The sequence below is a fragment of the Stegodyphus dumicola genome, chromosome 3, assembly GCF_044657685.1.
Source record: "Stegodyphus dumicola isolate Sdum_Otavi_A_Nest chromosome 3, ASM4465768v1".
Taxonomy (NCBI): Eukaryota; Metazoa; Arthropoda; class Arachnida; order Araneae; family Eresidae; genus Stegodyphus; species Stegodyphus dumicola.
Window position 1 is genome coordinate 16888518 of NC_140770.1, and position 17424 is coordinate 16905941.

At 33.2% G+C, this 17424-nt stretch overlaps 1 protein-coding gene across 2 annotated transcripts in view; it reads left to right on the top strand.

Moving 5' to 3' along the window:
* The first annotated feature begins 237 nt into the window (after positions 1-237).
* LOC118198600 (sn-1-specific diacylglycerol lipase ABHD11-like) overlaps positions 238-17424 on the top strand; it is a 59556-nt gene continuing 42369 nt past the window's right edge. The window contains exon 1 of one of the 2 annotated variants that reach the window (XM_035370322.2): positions 238-381. The gene's annotated coding sequence lies outside the window, so the exon portion shown is untranslated. Of the gene's footprint in view, positions 382-634; positions 787-17424 lie in introns of those variants that run through there. The other variant, XM_035370323.2, reaches the window with a different exon arrangement.

The window sequence follows — 17424 nt, forward strand, 5'->3', positions numbered from 1 at the left end:
TGCGAAGAACACGATGTTTAATAAATAAAGGTAACACATAAAACGTAAAAAATAAATAAATAAATAAATAAAAAATAAATAAAATAAAAAAAACTTTGGGCGTGTAAAATCTGAAAAGTTTCATATAAAAGAAAAAAAAGGGGGGGATTTGTGGCCTATATACGCGAGACTATATATGAGCTTCAAATTTTTGAAAACTAAAATTAGAATTAACAATTCTGCAACAGGACAAACTCGCCAAGAAGTTTTCCTTTTTTTTTTTCCCCTACCATGGTTGAATGCGCGGTTTATTTCCCTGTCAGATTAGGTAGAATCAAAACAGATAGCATTACCAGTTGGACGCACAGTGGAAGAAAACTTCTTATTGTGTATTCAGGTTTTGTAAGTTATTATTTTCTTTTTTATCTTTATTCATGTATGAAAATTGAAACTATTTTTATTGGTTAACTAACTTTGTAAAGCTAACGATTCCATCCATTTAGTGATATAAACGTGTTTCTTCTTGGAACAGGATACTCTCTTAAAGCGGCGGTAATCGATGCTGGCATATTGCCAATTTGAATGGTTGCCGTATTTGGCGGAAAAAATATAGTGTATTTTTCGAATGTCAAAAAAGATTCGCCAAATTTCAAACCGGAGGAAAGAAAGTTCTAAGAAACTTTAAAGAATATCGCATAAAATTATTTTTTATTTTTACCATAGATGGCTGCATGTGTGGCAAGAATATAAAATAGAAAATATTTAATTTCGAAGACGATTCTGTTATCTGGAAGGAACTCGTATAAGGTTAGTATTAGAGAAAAATTCGGATTTTCATAAATTTATGACAGAAGATTCTGTTTTTGCAAATTATTACTGAACGATTATGATAACTAATCTTTTTTTCCCTCTTTTTTTAAGGAAGATCAGTATAACTTTGTACAATAGGATCCGTTTTGTTTTAAAAATCTGTAAAACATGTTATATGCAAATGTGAGAGAAAGAATGGCGCATTTTTATTATGTTAAGAAGTACAATAAGATTGTGTTGAACTTATTAAAAAAAAGTTGATGGTTAAATTATTTAAATTATTGAATAATATTTATTTACTCAGTACAGGTCGTTTCGTCCGGCTTTCTTTATGGTTAATAAGAAACATATCTCATTTCTTCCTGCTATGTGTTTGGAGACTGATATTTTTCAGTTTTATTTGCAAATATTAATTAGCAATATTAGCGAAATACTTTTTTCCCCACCTATAGTACTGATAATTTTTTTAAAGCCTGCTTGATTTCGAAAAAGTTATTCGAAACGCCTTTAGTAAAAAAAAAAAAAAAAAAAAAAAAAAAAAATGATTTATTCAAAAAGTGAACTCATTAATCAAGACAGAACTCATAAATATTAGAGCACTTTGAACAAACAATTTATATTTCGTAAAAATAGGAAAATAAAGAGACATCCAATACTTCATTAGCTATCCTTTAGCTGAAATTGCACTTTTCATGCGCTATGGTATGGATTTAACGAATTTTTTTCGAGCAAGAACGTTCCATTTCTCTGTGAGAACTGCTTTTAATAGAACTTTCGAAGAAATATGTTTACTTGTTCTTTTCTTAACTCACTTCTTACATAGAGTGGCTCATTTTTGTTTTTGGAAACTAATGTTTTTCAGTTTTATTTGTAAATATCAATTACTTGGTATTAGCAAAGTAACTTTTTTTACAGGTATATTTTTAGTAAAAAAATAATTTATTCAAATAATCCAGAAAATTAACTCATATAATTATTCGTACATTTTGAGCAAGTAGTTTATATTTAATAAAAATAGGAACATAACAGACATCAAATACTTCGGTAGGTATTCTTTACCTAAAATTGCATTTTTTATGCACTTTGGCATGGATTTAACTGATTTTTTGTAGCAAGAATATTCCATTTCTCCGAAAGAATAGCTTTTTAATAGAGCTTTCGAAGGAATATCATGTTCACTTACTCTTTTAGTAACATACTCCATGTACAGTGGCTCACATTTATTTTCCGACACTTGTGCTTTTTAGTATGCTATTGTTTCCTTGTTTCCTTCCTCCGTGTACTATTTATTATCTTTTTTAAAATCTGCTTGTTTTCGAAAAGTTATTCGAAATGTTTTCGAGGGAGAAAAAAATGTTTTATTTAAAATGTGCTGAAATTGAACTTGTTTCAATCAGTTTATGTGTAATAAAAACATCAAAGTAGCGGGACATCCAATACTCCAGTAGATATCCTCTAGTTAAAATTACCTTTTTCGCACGCTTTGGAAAGGATTTAACGAATTTTTTCGAGTAATAATGTTCAATTTCATTCAATTTCTCCGTAAGAATTGCTTTCAACAGAGCTTTCGAAGAAATGCCATGTTTCCCGTTTCTAGAAATATAAATCTAAATAATAAACATTAACACTAACGTAAAATGAGATAAATAAAGATCACATAGCTTCTGTGTTATATTTAAAGAAAAATTAAACATAATGAAGAATCTGCATGAATGAATTAGCTCATATTAATAGGTTAACATAAGATACGGAGTTGCTGATTAACACTTTTTGAATTGATGATATTTATTTTGCAGCAAGCAAGGCTTAAAATAGGGAAAATATAAGATATCAGGAGAAAGAAAATTGTTTCAATATTAATACAATATATATATGCAAATAAAAACAAAATCTGAAAGCCTTCAGATCTTACATTACGCCCAAAGGGGCTTTTTAGTTAACGTTTTGTGTGTTACTTTTATTTATTAAATATTATGTTCTTCGCATTTAAAAAATATCATTTAATAAAATTTAAACCATAAAATTCAATTCACCAGCAATATTGCAAAATAATTTTAAAATGAGCATATCTTTAGAATTTCCGATACACAGTCTCGCGCTCTAGAGATATTCCCCCCCCCCGTATAGTGTTGCCCATTGCACGCCTTTAAAGCGTTAAATTTGTTAATCAAAAATCCCCTTCTTTCCATCAATTAGCTATAGAGTTGCACGTATTTTGCAGAAATTTAACTTTCGGGTCGTTTATTCTCCCATTAATAAAATTCCGAGTTCCATACTCGAGGACCCCCATTACGGATATGAATTCATGGGGTATTTACAGAATTCCTTGCCTGTGTGGTTTAATTTACATTGTCCAAACTAAGAGAGCCTTAAAATTTCGCGTTAAGGAACATGAGGCATAAGTTAGAAAAAAGGAAACAGAAGTCTTCTGTTGCCTAACATTTTTGTTGGCCCGAAAATCACACTTTCAATTTTTCTGCTGCCAAAATTATTCAAAAAACTTCTTCCATTGGTGAACTGGATTTTCTAGAGGCATTTCACATTCAAAAAAATCTTTCTGTTCTAGTTAATGACCCTAATTCCAATCTATCTTTGCCTTCAGCCTTTAAAGAAATTATGTTTTAGACCTGGTTTCATCAACAGATGGCGCCAGTGGCTTGTATCTTGTCCAGGCTTTCTTATCTTATCTAATCATTGTACTTTATCTCGTTCATTTGCGTTTTTGCAGCTGAGGATGCTGGTTCGGTTAAACCATCGAAATTAGTCCTGTGAAAATTTGAAAATATAACGCTGATTTTTGTTGTTTGACTTCTGAATTAATCAAAAATTCGTTAAAGTTTTACAAAATATGAAATAGGTAATAAAGCAAATTCCAAATTTGGGCTTCCAGATGCCCATTTTCGTGTGGAAATGTTCTTTATTCAAAATTTGATGTCTCTAGGTACCGTCGTTTTATCACAATGCGAGAAACATGTGTACATTTATGGAGATTCTTCATGATTTAATTTCTTTAAATATAATACAGGGTGATAATATTGGGTGGCAACAATTTGAAAAGTGAATCAACGTTTATAGTGAATCGACGGAAAATGCCAAAACGAAATTACTAGTCCTTTTGGGCAAATTACCTCTTTGGATTAAAAATGCAAATAAATTTTAACAATGCAAATGTCCGAAAAGAAATGTGAGCCACTGTACAAAATATCCAACGAATCTGATGTCGCATTCTTTTATTTTATGCCTTGAAGAGTTAACTAAGCTCGTTTAATTAGATAAATTAAATCAGCATTTAAAATAAAAGAGCACAAAATAAATAATGGAAGAGTAAACATTATTAAAATTTAACAGACTTAATTAAAAATGGCTGTAATTAATGCTTAAGATATCAAGATTACACTCCTAGTTTTTTACTTCTGAGCAAGTTATACATGATTTAGCAAAGTTTGTATATTCCGGATTCCATACAGTTAAATATTTTTGTGGATAAAAACAACTCATATCATCATCTGCTGTCATTGCTAGTATTAGCCCTCGCATTTTTCTCTTCTATTTCTGTAGACAATTTTGCTTAAAGTTTTTGGTTAAAGTTACGGTTTGTGACAGTAATTTTTCCATCATTTCCCAATTAACGAACTTAATTTTTCAGCCAGTGTTTTGTTAATCCACTTTCGAATAATCGGAAGATGACTTAGTACACTACTGCTATTATTCATATTTAATTTTATCATTATACTTTAAATTTGCTTATAATATTAATTTTTAAAAGAAGGTACGGTATTCCATATTTTAAGTCAAAAGAATTTTAATTGTAAACATTTAATACAAAATTGAAAACGATCATATGTTTTTTAGCTCTCCGCCATGAATAAATAAAACTTTTTTCCGGAGGATTTTAATGTAAGTGCAAATTAAAAATTTTTTTAAAGAATGATTCTTCGTACATTATTAGGTCAAAGGGCGTTAGCCCAGAAAAACTATTAATTTCGTTTTCGCATTTTGTTTCGATTCGTTTTCTGCGTTATTCTCTTTTCAAACTGTTGCCACCAACTATTAGAGCCCTGTATTATATTTAAAGAAATTAAGTGTATCATTTTCGCACTGTGATTAAACAACGGTACCCTAGAGCCATCGAATTTTGAATAACGTAATCCTCCAGCAAAATATGGGCATCTAGAAACCGTAATTTGGAATTTGTTTTATTATCTATTTCGTATTTTGTCAGAGATTAAAGAATTTTTGATTAAGAAACTCAACGATTTCAAAGCGAGGAAAGGCAACACTGTACAGCGGGGGGATTATCTCCAATGCACGAGACTGTGTATCGGGAATTCTAAAGTTATGCTCATTTAAAAATTATTTTAAATTATAGCACTTTAACGAATTTTTGATTAACAAACTCCACGATTTCAAAACGAGCAATGGGAACATTCTACGGGAAAATAAATTTATCTCCAGCTAAATATATGCCCGATTTAAAATTATTTTTGCGATATTGCTGTTGAACTGAATTTTATGGTTTAAGTGCGAAGAACGTGCTATTTAATAAATAAAAGTAACACACAAAAGATTAAAAAAACTCCCCTTTGAGCGTAATGTAAAATCTGAAAGCTTTCAGATTTTTAGTCCAAAGGGATTTGAATCCCGAAGGACTATTAGTTTCGTTTTGGCATTTTGCGTCGGACTCATAAATGTCGGTTCACTTTTCAAACTGTTGCCACAAAATGTTAGAGTCCTGCATTATATTTGAAGAAATTAAATAATGAAAAATCTGCATAAATGTATGTATATTTCTCGTATTGTGATAAAACAACGGTACATAGAGTCATCGAATTTTGAATAACGTAATCCTCCAACGAATATGAGCATGTGGAAGACCAAATTTGAAATTTGAAATTTGTTTTATGATCGATTTCCTATTTTTTAAAACTTTGACGAATTTTTGATTAACAAACTCAAGGATTTCAAAGCGAGCAATGGCAACGTTGTGCAGAAAAAACATTCTTATCTCCAGCGCGTGAGTCTCTGTATCGGAAATTCTAAAGATATGCTCGTTTTAAAACTATTTTGCGATATTGCTGTTGCACTGGATCTTATGGTTTAAGTGCGAGGAACATGATATTTAATAAAGAAAGGTAACACACAAAATGTTAAAAAACGCCCCTTTGGACGTAATTTAAAATCTGAAACATTTCAGATTTTTTTTTTTTTTTTTTTTTTTTTGTTTTGTTTTTTTTGTTTTTGTTTTTTGCTATATGTTGATTCTTAGCATTTAGCAAATTACTGTCAGTCGAGTTAAGCTGTTGAAAGATTTTATCAGTAGGACCGTGACAAAAAAAGAAATTTCTCAGTCTGTTAATAGCCAACTGCACCACTTTTTTAAAACGTAATTATGGCAAAGCATGCAAGGACTATCTATCTAATAGAAATTACGCTTTTGTGAAGGATTATTTCAGGGAAAATAAGATATATTTAAGAAATGATTTAAGCTTGTCTTCTTCATAATGATTATATCTAAAAAGAAGGCGAGATTTATTCTTCACTTCCTTTTTCACTTCATTCATTCATCTGAAAATCTATTTTCAAACAGTTCTTTAATAGAACATAGTTGTGACGTGTTTAAACTGGCACCACAGTTTACATATTGCAAGGCGAGTCTACACCCAGGAGATTCTAGTCCTTTATTTACCTTTCCCAGTTTCATCATAACTTTCGCTGTCAACCGTTACGCCTGATTATGGGTTTCAAAAAGCTTCTTTGAAGAAAATAAATTTTTAAGGTTTTTGATTTTACTTCAGTCCAAGCCATAGAGATCATAGACATAATCTTAAATACGTTTATCGTCCTCTAGGTATTTTTTTGAAAGAATATTGTTCTTAGAAGTTACCAGTTCGTCTCTCGCAGATGGGCGTTAGATTCATTCCGAAAAACAAAATTTTGCAGTTTTGTCATCTCATCGCATTGTCCATTTTATTGAACCATTCTATAAAAATGTTTGCAGCTTCTTTATTCGTTTCATTCCATTATTGCAAGCTGTTAGTAAATTGTGGGGTTCCATCTTTTTAATCTATCAGCTAACCCTAAGATCTTCGAATATGTGACTGTTGCAAGAATTGGGATAACTTACTTATTTTAAAAGCCAATTACTTCCAACTTTTTACAGCTGCTTTCTGAACTAGTAACCAGAAAGTTTGTGTTGCCACAAATATTTTTATAATTTAATCCGCTTAATGACAAAATCTTTCGTCATGTTTCCACCTTGCGCGCACAGTTTAAAACATTTTTTTGCATAATTTAAGTCTCATATTTAATATATAGCACTTATAACATTTGGAAACTACTGTGAAGCAAAAATTCTAAGAATTTCGTGTTAAATTTTTATTTTATTTGGAGTTGAGTGTATTAAAAAAATCTGTAATGTTTTTGTGAATAAAATTTTTAAGATTAAAATATTGATAAATTTTTTGGTTCATTTTTTTGGTTTTTTAGATTTTTGGTTCATTTAGTTTAGGAATGATAGTTTAGGAATTAGTTTAGATTTTTGGTTCATTTAGTTTAGTAAATAGTGCCTATATAAAGAATTCCATCCAATTTCAAGTATGTACCATTAGTCATTTTTAAAATATCATGTGCGCAAGTTGGAAACATGACGAAAAATTTTGTTACAAAGCGGATTAAATTACAAAAATATTTGTGGCAACACAAACTTTCTGGTTACTAGTTCCCAAAGCAGCTATGTTATGTAGTCAGCTGTAAAATGTTGGAAGTAATTGCTTTTAAAATAAATAAAATATCCCAATTCTTGCAACAGTCACATATTCGAAGATCATTAGGGGTTTAAGGTTATGAGCCCCCTTAAGCGGATAAGCGCTTTAATTCATGAACAGAGACGAAAACTCAAGGGTTAATTACTCTATTTCTCTAAATAAGAACTTAACAGTTGGCTTCTTTCTCAGAACGTACAACAACGCCTTCACTTGGTCTTGAACTCAAAGTAATAAGAACTTATGCTTAACTAAAAGGATATAGCCGAGGCTATCAAAATTCTAAGTAATAGGGGGATCGGAAAGTAATGTCGTTTCTGCGCATGTCGACAACAACATGCTAAGGGCAGAAGTGGAAGCAAATCCATGTCAAACCTTAACCAACCTTGGTCGACCACCCAAGAACATTTAAAGCAGAATGAAAAAATAAGCAAAGCAGCTGTTTGAGTCCTCCGTAATCTGTCCGAAAAGAACAAAGCCAAATTATCCATCACATGCAACGTATTGCTTCAACGGCACCATACAGAACCGTTTTTTGATCGTTTGATGAGTGGAGACAATAAAATAAGTCCTATATGATAATCCAAAACTCAAAAGGCAGTTTTAATAGGGGTTAAAAAAGGGATTACATTTCGAAAAGGCGCTTCTGGGTGTTTGGTGGAGTATTCGCGGAATTGTTCATTTTGAATGGCTGAAACCTGGAAAAACTGTTAATGTAGACCTTTATTGTGAACAATTGGATCCAGTGAACTAATCTTTAATCGAAAAATATCTGGCGATTGTCAACGGAAAAGGCGTCCTTCTGCAACACGACTGTGCAAGACGAACACTGGAAAAATATAATGAATTGGGGTGGGAGGTACTGCCTCACCCACCCTATTCGACCGATATCGCACCCTCGGATTTCCATTTATTCCGATCCCTACAACATTTCCTTAGTGACAAAAAATTTGAAAATTTGGATGATGTCCAAAATGCCATCTCTAGATATTTTACTCAAAGACCAATTGATTTTTATCGGTCTGGGATTGAAATCGGCACACTAGATGGCAAAAGGTTGCTGATAACGAGAATGATTATATTATTGATTAAAAATAAAAACTTGTTACAAATTTATTCTTTTGAATTTAATGTAAGAAAGCGACATTACTTTCCGTTCCCCCTATTAGTTGGCCTCTAAGTATCGAATAAGCTAGCAAGCTATCAAGGGCCTGAAATACGGCCGAGTGTTTTGTTTTGTTTTGTTTTATACGGGCGCAATCCTTCCAACAACAAACGACACGAGCCGGCCGTGTCCAAAAAAAAAAAAAAAAAAATCAATTTAGCAGTTTAACAGAAAGAAAAGAAAATTAGGTTAGTATACTAAAAAGAATAAACACGGCACATAAAAACACAAAAACATTTAAGCTGTCCCTGGACCTTTGCATATAACGTTTTTCTCTCCCTTTAAGGGTAGTTTCCATAAATTGAACGCTTTCAGTATGTTAGCTCGATCAATCAGAGATACCGATGACATGTTTATGAGAACTGATAACTTTCACAATGTCTTGTGCAAATTTTACTCCTTTTTTTATAATTTTGAATCATTTCTCTTACACTTCCGATTCCATGTAAGGCTCTTACCCCCCCCCCCGGTGAGTGTACAACTTTCAATAAAATGAATGCAGTCACCGGCAGTATCACATTTAAAGCATAAATTTACCCCCTGGAGGTGGAATCTCTGTAAGTACATAGGAAAGCGTCCATGCCCTGTTACTAATTGATTATAGTCTTTATCGCAAAATATAGGCATATTCTTCTTAATTATTATATTTGACAAGGCCTCTGATCTTCTAGGAGACACAGACCAGGTTTTATACATGTGATCTTTCATTTTGCTAATTGTAACTTTTTTAGAATGTTGTAGATCACCTTCAGAGATCCCATCCCCATAGGGCAGCCTCCTTTGCCAGGGAATCCACCCTCTCATTCCCAATGATACCAATATGGGCCTTTACCCAATGAATATTGATTGACATTTTATATTTAAAATTCATATAATCATTTTTAATTTTATTCATGATGTCATTTTTATGATCCGGCCAAGAGAGGGCGACGAGTGCTGAATAGGCATCCGAGTATATATGAACTGTACATTTATAGATCAAATTGAATTTAATCCATTCCAAGGCTTTATAAATGGCGTATAGCTCTGATTGATAAACTGAATTATGTTTATCCAGTCTCGGCCGTATTTCTAGCCTCAAAGTTTCTGACTAGGGCGCGTTCGCCTTTTGGCTAAAGCCAAAAGGCGAACGCGCTCTAGTCAGAAACTCTGGGACTCTCTCTTGAAGTCAGTGGAACTTCGACTTAAATACCACTCTTATTCATTTGCATTAAACGAGATTCTAAAAACACATTCTAGTAGGAAACTGTAAGCTGAAATTAGGAAGGACAGGATATAAGGTATTTCTCCCGCCTCTTCAGCATGCCTTCGTAGCGTAGTGGTCTGCACGCTCGACGCGTATTCGAGAGGTCCGTGGCTCGAGTCTCGGCGAGAGCATTGCTCATTTTTCATCTATCCTGCCTCCGAATAAGCTAATGTCTCTACAAGGAAAGCAGCTATACGAGTCAGTTTCCCTTAGAAAGTCCCCCACGAAGGCATCCCTTCCCTTAGGCAGATAGCCCTCGAGGCTTTTCCATAATCACACACACACACACACACTTAAAATTTTAGGACAAACCTTGCATAGTTTGAATCCTTTTGGTTTCTGTGACTTTCCTGAAACCAGAATCATTATCTTCTGAGTTTCATTAAATGAGAAGAAATATTCGTTTCATTATACAGTAAAATAGAGAAGCAATCTTTTAAGGTTTCTTGACTACAAAACACCGCTTTTAAAAGCTGCAGCTGTTGCAGACAACAGATGAAAGAACAGGTCAGTTTCATTAATGTTAAATTGCCTTTGAACTGATATGCATGTCCTCAATAAATTCCGTTGGGAAATACATTTGCTTTATGCGCTTGTGGCATACCATGCGATTGCGTGGCGCAGTTTAAATTTCGGCAAATGTACAGTTGAGAGATTTGCATTTATTTAATGTACGGCATTAAGTGAGGAACTTTATCAAAATAGCTTTCCCCTAGGGAAAATTTTTTTGCCGTGAACACGCAACTTCTTTGAAGCAACACGCAAACTTCTTTGAAAGAAATTTTCTCTAAGCTCGTGCTTTCTCTCTCTCTTTCTCTGCCCCTTCCCGACATCAGGAGTTGTTTTCATTGTTGGCACAGGAATATGTATGTAGTTTTATGCATTATATATATAATTTTATTATTTTCGTTTTGCGATTTTGCGTCGGACTCATAAACGTCGGTTCACTTTTCAAACTGTTGCCACAAAATGTTAGAGTCCTGCATTATATTTGAAGAAATTAAATAATGAAAAATCTGCATAAATGTATGTATATTTCTCGTATTGTGATAAAACAACGGTACATAGAGTCATCGAATTTTGAATAACGTAATCCTCCAACGAATATGAGCATGTGGAAGACCAAATTTGAAATTTGAAATTTGTTTTATGATCGATTTCCTATTTTTTTAAAACTTTGACGAATTTTTGATTAACAAACTCAAGGATTTCAAAGCGAGCAATGGCAACGTTGTGCAGAAAAAACATTTTTATCTCCAGCGCGTGAGTCTCTGTATCGGAAATTCTAAAGATATGCTCGTTTTAAAACTATTTTGCGATATTGCTGTTGCACTGGATCTTATGGTTTAAGTGCGAGGAACATGATATTTAATAAAGAAAGGTAACACACAAAATGTTAAAAAAACGCCCCTTTGGACGTAATTTAAAATCTGAAACATTTCAGATTTTTTTTTTTTTTTTTTATTTATTTTTTGACAGCTTGACTTCCGTCAATCCTGTATTCTTAACAAATTTGTTTCCAAATTTTACTTTTGTCTTTGGGAGTGCCTATCATTTTCGTTCGTTATTTTGAGTGTGAAGCAGTGCTTCCACCCGATGCGCCGTGGCACGGTGAAGTGCTTTTAAAAGTTTAGCAGCACTGTTTAAGGGGTAACAGTACTCGACGGCTAGGCTGAAAGGGATCAACAAATAATTTGATATATAAACAAAATTTCCTGCAAAAATTACGTAAATTTATGTGTCAATTTTATGGTTGCAATTACAGGAAAGGCTTAGCTAGACGCTTGGCGTCAAAAATTTGGCTTACACTTCAAATGATACATTACTTTGTTCACAGAGAAGCTCTCGTGCCAAATAATTAACTCCTAGAATTAAAGTCCACTTTTAATAACACCATAAAAATGATGAATTTGGAGAAAATTAAGACAAACTTTAGTTGTTTATTTTTAGTTCAAAGGGGCATTTTAAGCTCAGAAGGACTATTAATTTCGTTTTGCATTTTGCGTTGATTGACTGCAAGCGTTGTTTCACTTTTCAGATTGTTGCCACCCAATATTATCGCCCTGTATTATATTTCAAGAAATTAAATAATGAAGAATCTGCATGAATGTATGCATGTTTCTCGCACTGGGATAAAACAACGGTACTTAGAGCCATCAAAATTTGATGTGGTGTGGTGTATTTAATTATGGTAAAGCGCACTACGGCTATCTGCCTAAAGGGAAGGGATGCCTTCGTGGAGAACTTTCTAAGGGAAACTGACTCGTATACACGTTACACATGGGGAAAACCACGAAAACACCCTTGCAGCCAGCCCGTTCGAGGGATTCGAACCTCGGACCGAACTACCAGTGTTCAGCGACTTTACCGCTCGGCCGCTGGTGGGCCATCAAAATTTGAATAACGTAATCTTTCTGCGAATATGGGCATCTGGAAGCCCTAATTTGGAATTTGTTTTAGTATCGATTTCATATTTTGTAAAACTTTAACTAATTTTTGATTAACAAACACAAGGATTTCAAGGCGAGCCATGGCAACGTTGTACAGAAAAAAAAAAAAAATTATCTTCAGCGCACCACGAGACCGTGTATCGGAAATTCTAAAGATATGCTCATTTTAAAATTGTTTTGCAATATTGTTGTTGAACTGAATTTTATGGTTTGAGTACGTAGAACATGATATTTAATAAATAAAGGTAACACACAAAACATAAAAAAAAAGGGCCCTTTTGGGCGTAATTTAAAATCTAAAACCTTTCTGATTTTTTATAAACTTGTTTTTAACGATTCAAATTAAGCATATTTCAGTAGTTACTGCAGGTATGAAGCAAGGATTAGAAATAATGCTAACATTTCATAACTCTGTCTTACATGTGGAAACTGAATTATTTGAAACTTAGAAGGAACTAAGTAGGATAAGGAAGAATTTATTTCTCGTAAATACGGGATATATTCTGTTTCCTGAGCAAATCTTTTTATTACAAAGAGTAAAGGTGTTAATTTTAAGTAACTAAATCCATTCCACTTTGAAAGTTTGAAGATAACATTTAACTTGCAAAATGTCCAAAGAAAGCCTATAAAATGTAAAGAAATAGAAGCCAGGAAAGTACCCGTTGTATGTAGAATATTCATAAACTGTTTTAACAAAATAAGGGAGGTGAGAATACGCATGAAATGAATAACATTTAAAATGGAATTCTGGTCGGAATTAACTCAGAATATGAGAAAATCGTAAAATTAGATGTATAAGTTGAGCTTTCAACAGTATGTGTATATCGTGGCGGGAAGGGGTGTAACAGCTTTAAATAATATTAAAATCTTGTAGTTTAAATAATTTAAATAGATGAACATTAAGGTATTTGTGAATGGCAATATTTGAAACCAGACTCGAGTGCCTCGTGCGACTCTCGCACGAAGAATGTAATTTATTTTTAAATGATAGAATATGGTTTTTTTTTTTTTTTTTTGTTTGTATGTCGCCATTTTTTTGAGTGTTAAATAAAAGTTATTGCTGTGTTCCATCATTGGAGTTGCTTCATTCGCCAAAGAAGTATCACAGTCTTAATTATTTTGGAGGCACCGACCGAGATCGAATAATCGTGCGTATTTTTATTTTATTAGTTCATCATTGAACATAATATTAGTGATACCAGATTATTACCTCCTGTTAATATTGAATTGCTTTATTTTATTAGTTCATCATTGAACGCAATATTAGTGATACCAGATTATTACTTCCTGTTAATTTTGAATTGCTTTATTTTATTAGTTCATCATTGAACGCAATATTAGTGATACCAGATTATTACTTCCTGTTAATTTTGAATTGCTTTATGTTATTAGTTCATCACTGAACATAATATTAGTGATACCAGGTTATTACTTCCTGTTGATATTGAATTGCCTTATTTTATTAGTTCATCACTGAACGTAATATTAGTGATATCAGGTTATTACTTCCTGTTAACACTGAACTGCCTTATTTTATTAGTTTATCACTTGAACGTAAATTTAGTGATACCATTTTAATGCCATTTCTACTAGAGCTCATAGGAAAAGAAAAATAGCTGAAGAGCAAATCTTGGAACCGATGAAGGAAGAAAATAAAGCATCCAGAGATGTATTTGAAGAAGTTAAATCACCAGAATTAAAAGAGGAAGATGTTAACGAAAATTTAAAAAACGATAAAGAAATTAATATTGAGAATCATTTTGCAATGCAGCGTTATCATCATCTTTCGGCTTTTGATTTAATATCAAAGCCGCTACTAATGCACGAAGAAAACAATTGTCGAAAGCAAATGACAAATGAATATTCTCTGAAAGGCACAGATGAACTGAGGAAAGGCTTTGCTGTGAATTATAGCCGAGGAACTGGTCCACCATGGAAGAGATCTAGGCGCCGTCAAGAAAAAAAAAGAAGAATAATTTGAACACTGGTCCATTTTCTTCCTATTTAAATGTGGTGTAAAAATACTTGTTTAAAACTTAAAATTTTCGGCCTGAAAATTTGGAAACTTATGAGAGCAGTTACCTTTTCTCTTTAAGCAATTTAGCAAGCCGAGCTTATAAACTTTCGAATTTTACAGAACTTTTCCCTTCGGCAAAAGTCTCTCCGTTGGGGGAGAGGTTGTAACAGCTTTAAATAATATTAAAATCTTGTAGTTTAAATAATTTAAATAGATGAACATTAAGGTATTTGTGAATGGCAATATTTGAAACCAGACTCGAGTGCCTCGTGCGACTCTCGCACGAAGAATGTAATTTATTTTTAAATGATAGAATATGTATTTTTTTTTTTTTTTTGTTTGTATGTCGCCATTTTTTTGAGTGTTAAATAAAAGTTATTGCTGTGTTCCATCATTGGAGTTGCTTCATTCGCCAAAGAAGTATCACAGGGGGCTATTTTCTGCCAATTCTTCATATGTGTAATTCGCCATGACCTTCACGAAATCGTTTCGGATTGTGTTATCACGGGCAATTACTTAGAACTATTAAGGATGTGACGCTTTCGAATAATATTTGCTTCTTTTGGCTTTCGATTAAATCTTAATGAGCCATTCAGCTGCAACTGCAATTGTCTTTTCACCAGGAAATTTGCGTACAACAAATGCTTTACGATAAGCATAATTCACAAGTGCACATCAGTATCGCCACTGAGGGAGGGGTTTCAAAAGTGGACCAATGAGCTTCTATTACTCTTGTGACGTCGAATCTTTCAAACTGTGCGTACGAGCGCATGTTCTTATTTACGTTTTATTTCGTTTGTTTCGCAGTTATAAATGTATGACGTATAAGTGATCCTATCATTTTAGTTGAAAATCTCATAATGCTTTCATTTTGTAAGTTTATTTAATCATAAACATTTCACTTTCGCGAAACATTTCGCGAAATTTATCACGCAATATTCGGATTAATGTTAATGGCATATTTTCGCTCTTTATATTGAGAAAATGACTCAAGCTACAATTAGCCTCAAATATTATGCATTTAGTAACACTTGTGGATTAAGAGAATTTAAGTGTATATTTTTTTTATTGAGCTGAGAGTAACTGGAAGCCTTACAATGAATCTAGTAGTTTCGTATCTCAGTGCTTGCATTCCTTTGATTTTGAAATTGTAAGATTCAAAATATAGTATATTGTGAATGATGTGATTATACCTATTGTTAACATTAAAAGTTCTGTATGAATAAGTTAAATGTCTTCTTTGTGAATAAGATAAATTCGTTCTGTTTGACGAGTATTTCTTGTGCAGACGATACTTTCAAGTTATTAACATAAAATTTTAACACATTAAATGCGTAAGAATGCAAATTAGGAAAGTTCACTTTGAACAAAATTGTATATTGGCTATTATTATAGAACATCTCCTTCTGTAGACTGAAATAAAAAGTGCTAAGACATATTTACTATTATTACGTATTTACATATACAGGGTGTATCTGAAATGCTTCAACAAACTTAGAGGATGATAGTACTCATCAAGACGAACAGAAAAATGGGTACTTTTCCGTTTCGCCGGCGCAAATCTCGCCAAGCAGACTTTATTGGCGACAACATACAGTATACACATAAAAAATATTAAAAAAATATTAGTTCTAAGAATTCTTTTAAAAAAGAAGACATAAACATTTTAATATCGCTTAAAATTTTATAAAAGGCCAATAAATAAAGACAATAAATTTGTAAAAAGACATTAATTTAAGAATTTACTACGCTTTCATGGTTCAACATCCTGATTCGCCGGTTCATATCACGTGACCCCAAGCGATCTCATCTCACGTAAACTACTCTACAAAAATCTAATGCTCTCAATAATTATCTACATCCATTTCAAGTTAAATCTTAATTTGGAACACAAGTTTAAATGCAAGAAATATTTCAATTCGTACGAATAGCTTACTCAGAAATTATGTAAAACTGCAGTGCTTTACTTCGCTAATGCATTCTCATTAGAATGGATGAATTTAACCCTTGACTTTACCTTTTCTATATTTTCGGCTTCGGATAAGCGCTGTGATTGCATCCTAATTGACTTAATTACCGAAAATGGCCTTAGACATAAACTGAACTATCTGATAAAAATTCTATGTATTCTATATGCCAGTATTGTAAGAAACAACCAGTCTGATAAGGAAAAGCTGCGACTTGTTTTGAAAATGATGCGTAAAAGGTTACCAGCGAGAATATTCCGTTTGGCATCAGTTGTACCATTAATGGCGACTTTATCGCTTGCGCCGGCAAAACGGAAAAGTACCGAAAAATGCAATGAAGCATGGGGTCGCAAATAACATTTAAAGGTGACAATCGCAAAACTGATAAAAATATCGAAATCTCGCATGCTGCTTTTCTGCAGAACTGACTAGTAGCACGAAGCAGGTTTTCTTTTCACTTTGTGCATATCCGGTGAAAAAGAGATAACGAAAACTGGTAGGAAGCCAAACAAATCTGTGAGCAGGAATCCACATATGCAAATTTCCTATCTTCTTAGAAACAGAACAATAAACGCAACTTTGTAGCAAGCATGCGTCGTAAGTACGTGAACCGCCAACGACGACAGAGCGACGTCGACGTGCTTAACCACCTTGATGTCTTGTCATTGTGACGTGCGTATAACCACCTTGATGGAGTTTATCCTGCAAGATGGATTGGACGTGGTAGACTCTGTTGCTTGGTCTTCACGCTCGCGGGACCTGAACCCTTTTGAATTTCTTCTTCTGCGGACAGATGAAATCCCTCATTTATGAGACGCCAGTAGAAACGGCAGAAGATGTAGTAGCGCGTGTTGTGACCATTACAGGAGAAATCCAAGAAACTCCCGTAATCTTCGAGCGTGTCTGCCAGTCGTTCCTCTGTCGATGAACTCTGTGTGATAATCTCCGCGGTCGACACTTTGAACAACTGTTGTAAACTTTTTGTTTTCTCTGGACATCACTAGCTGTGTTGTACCTATTCTATGCAAT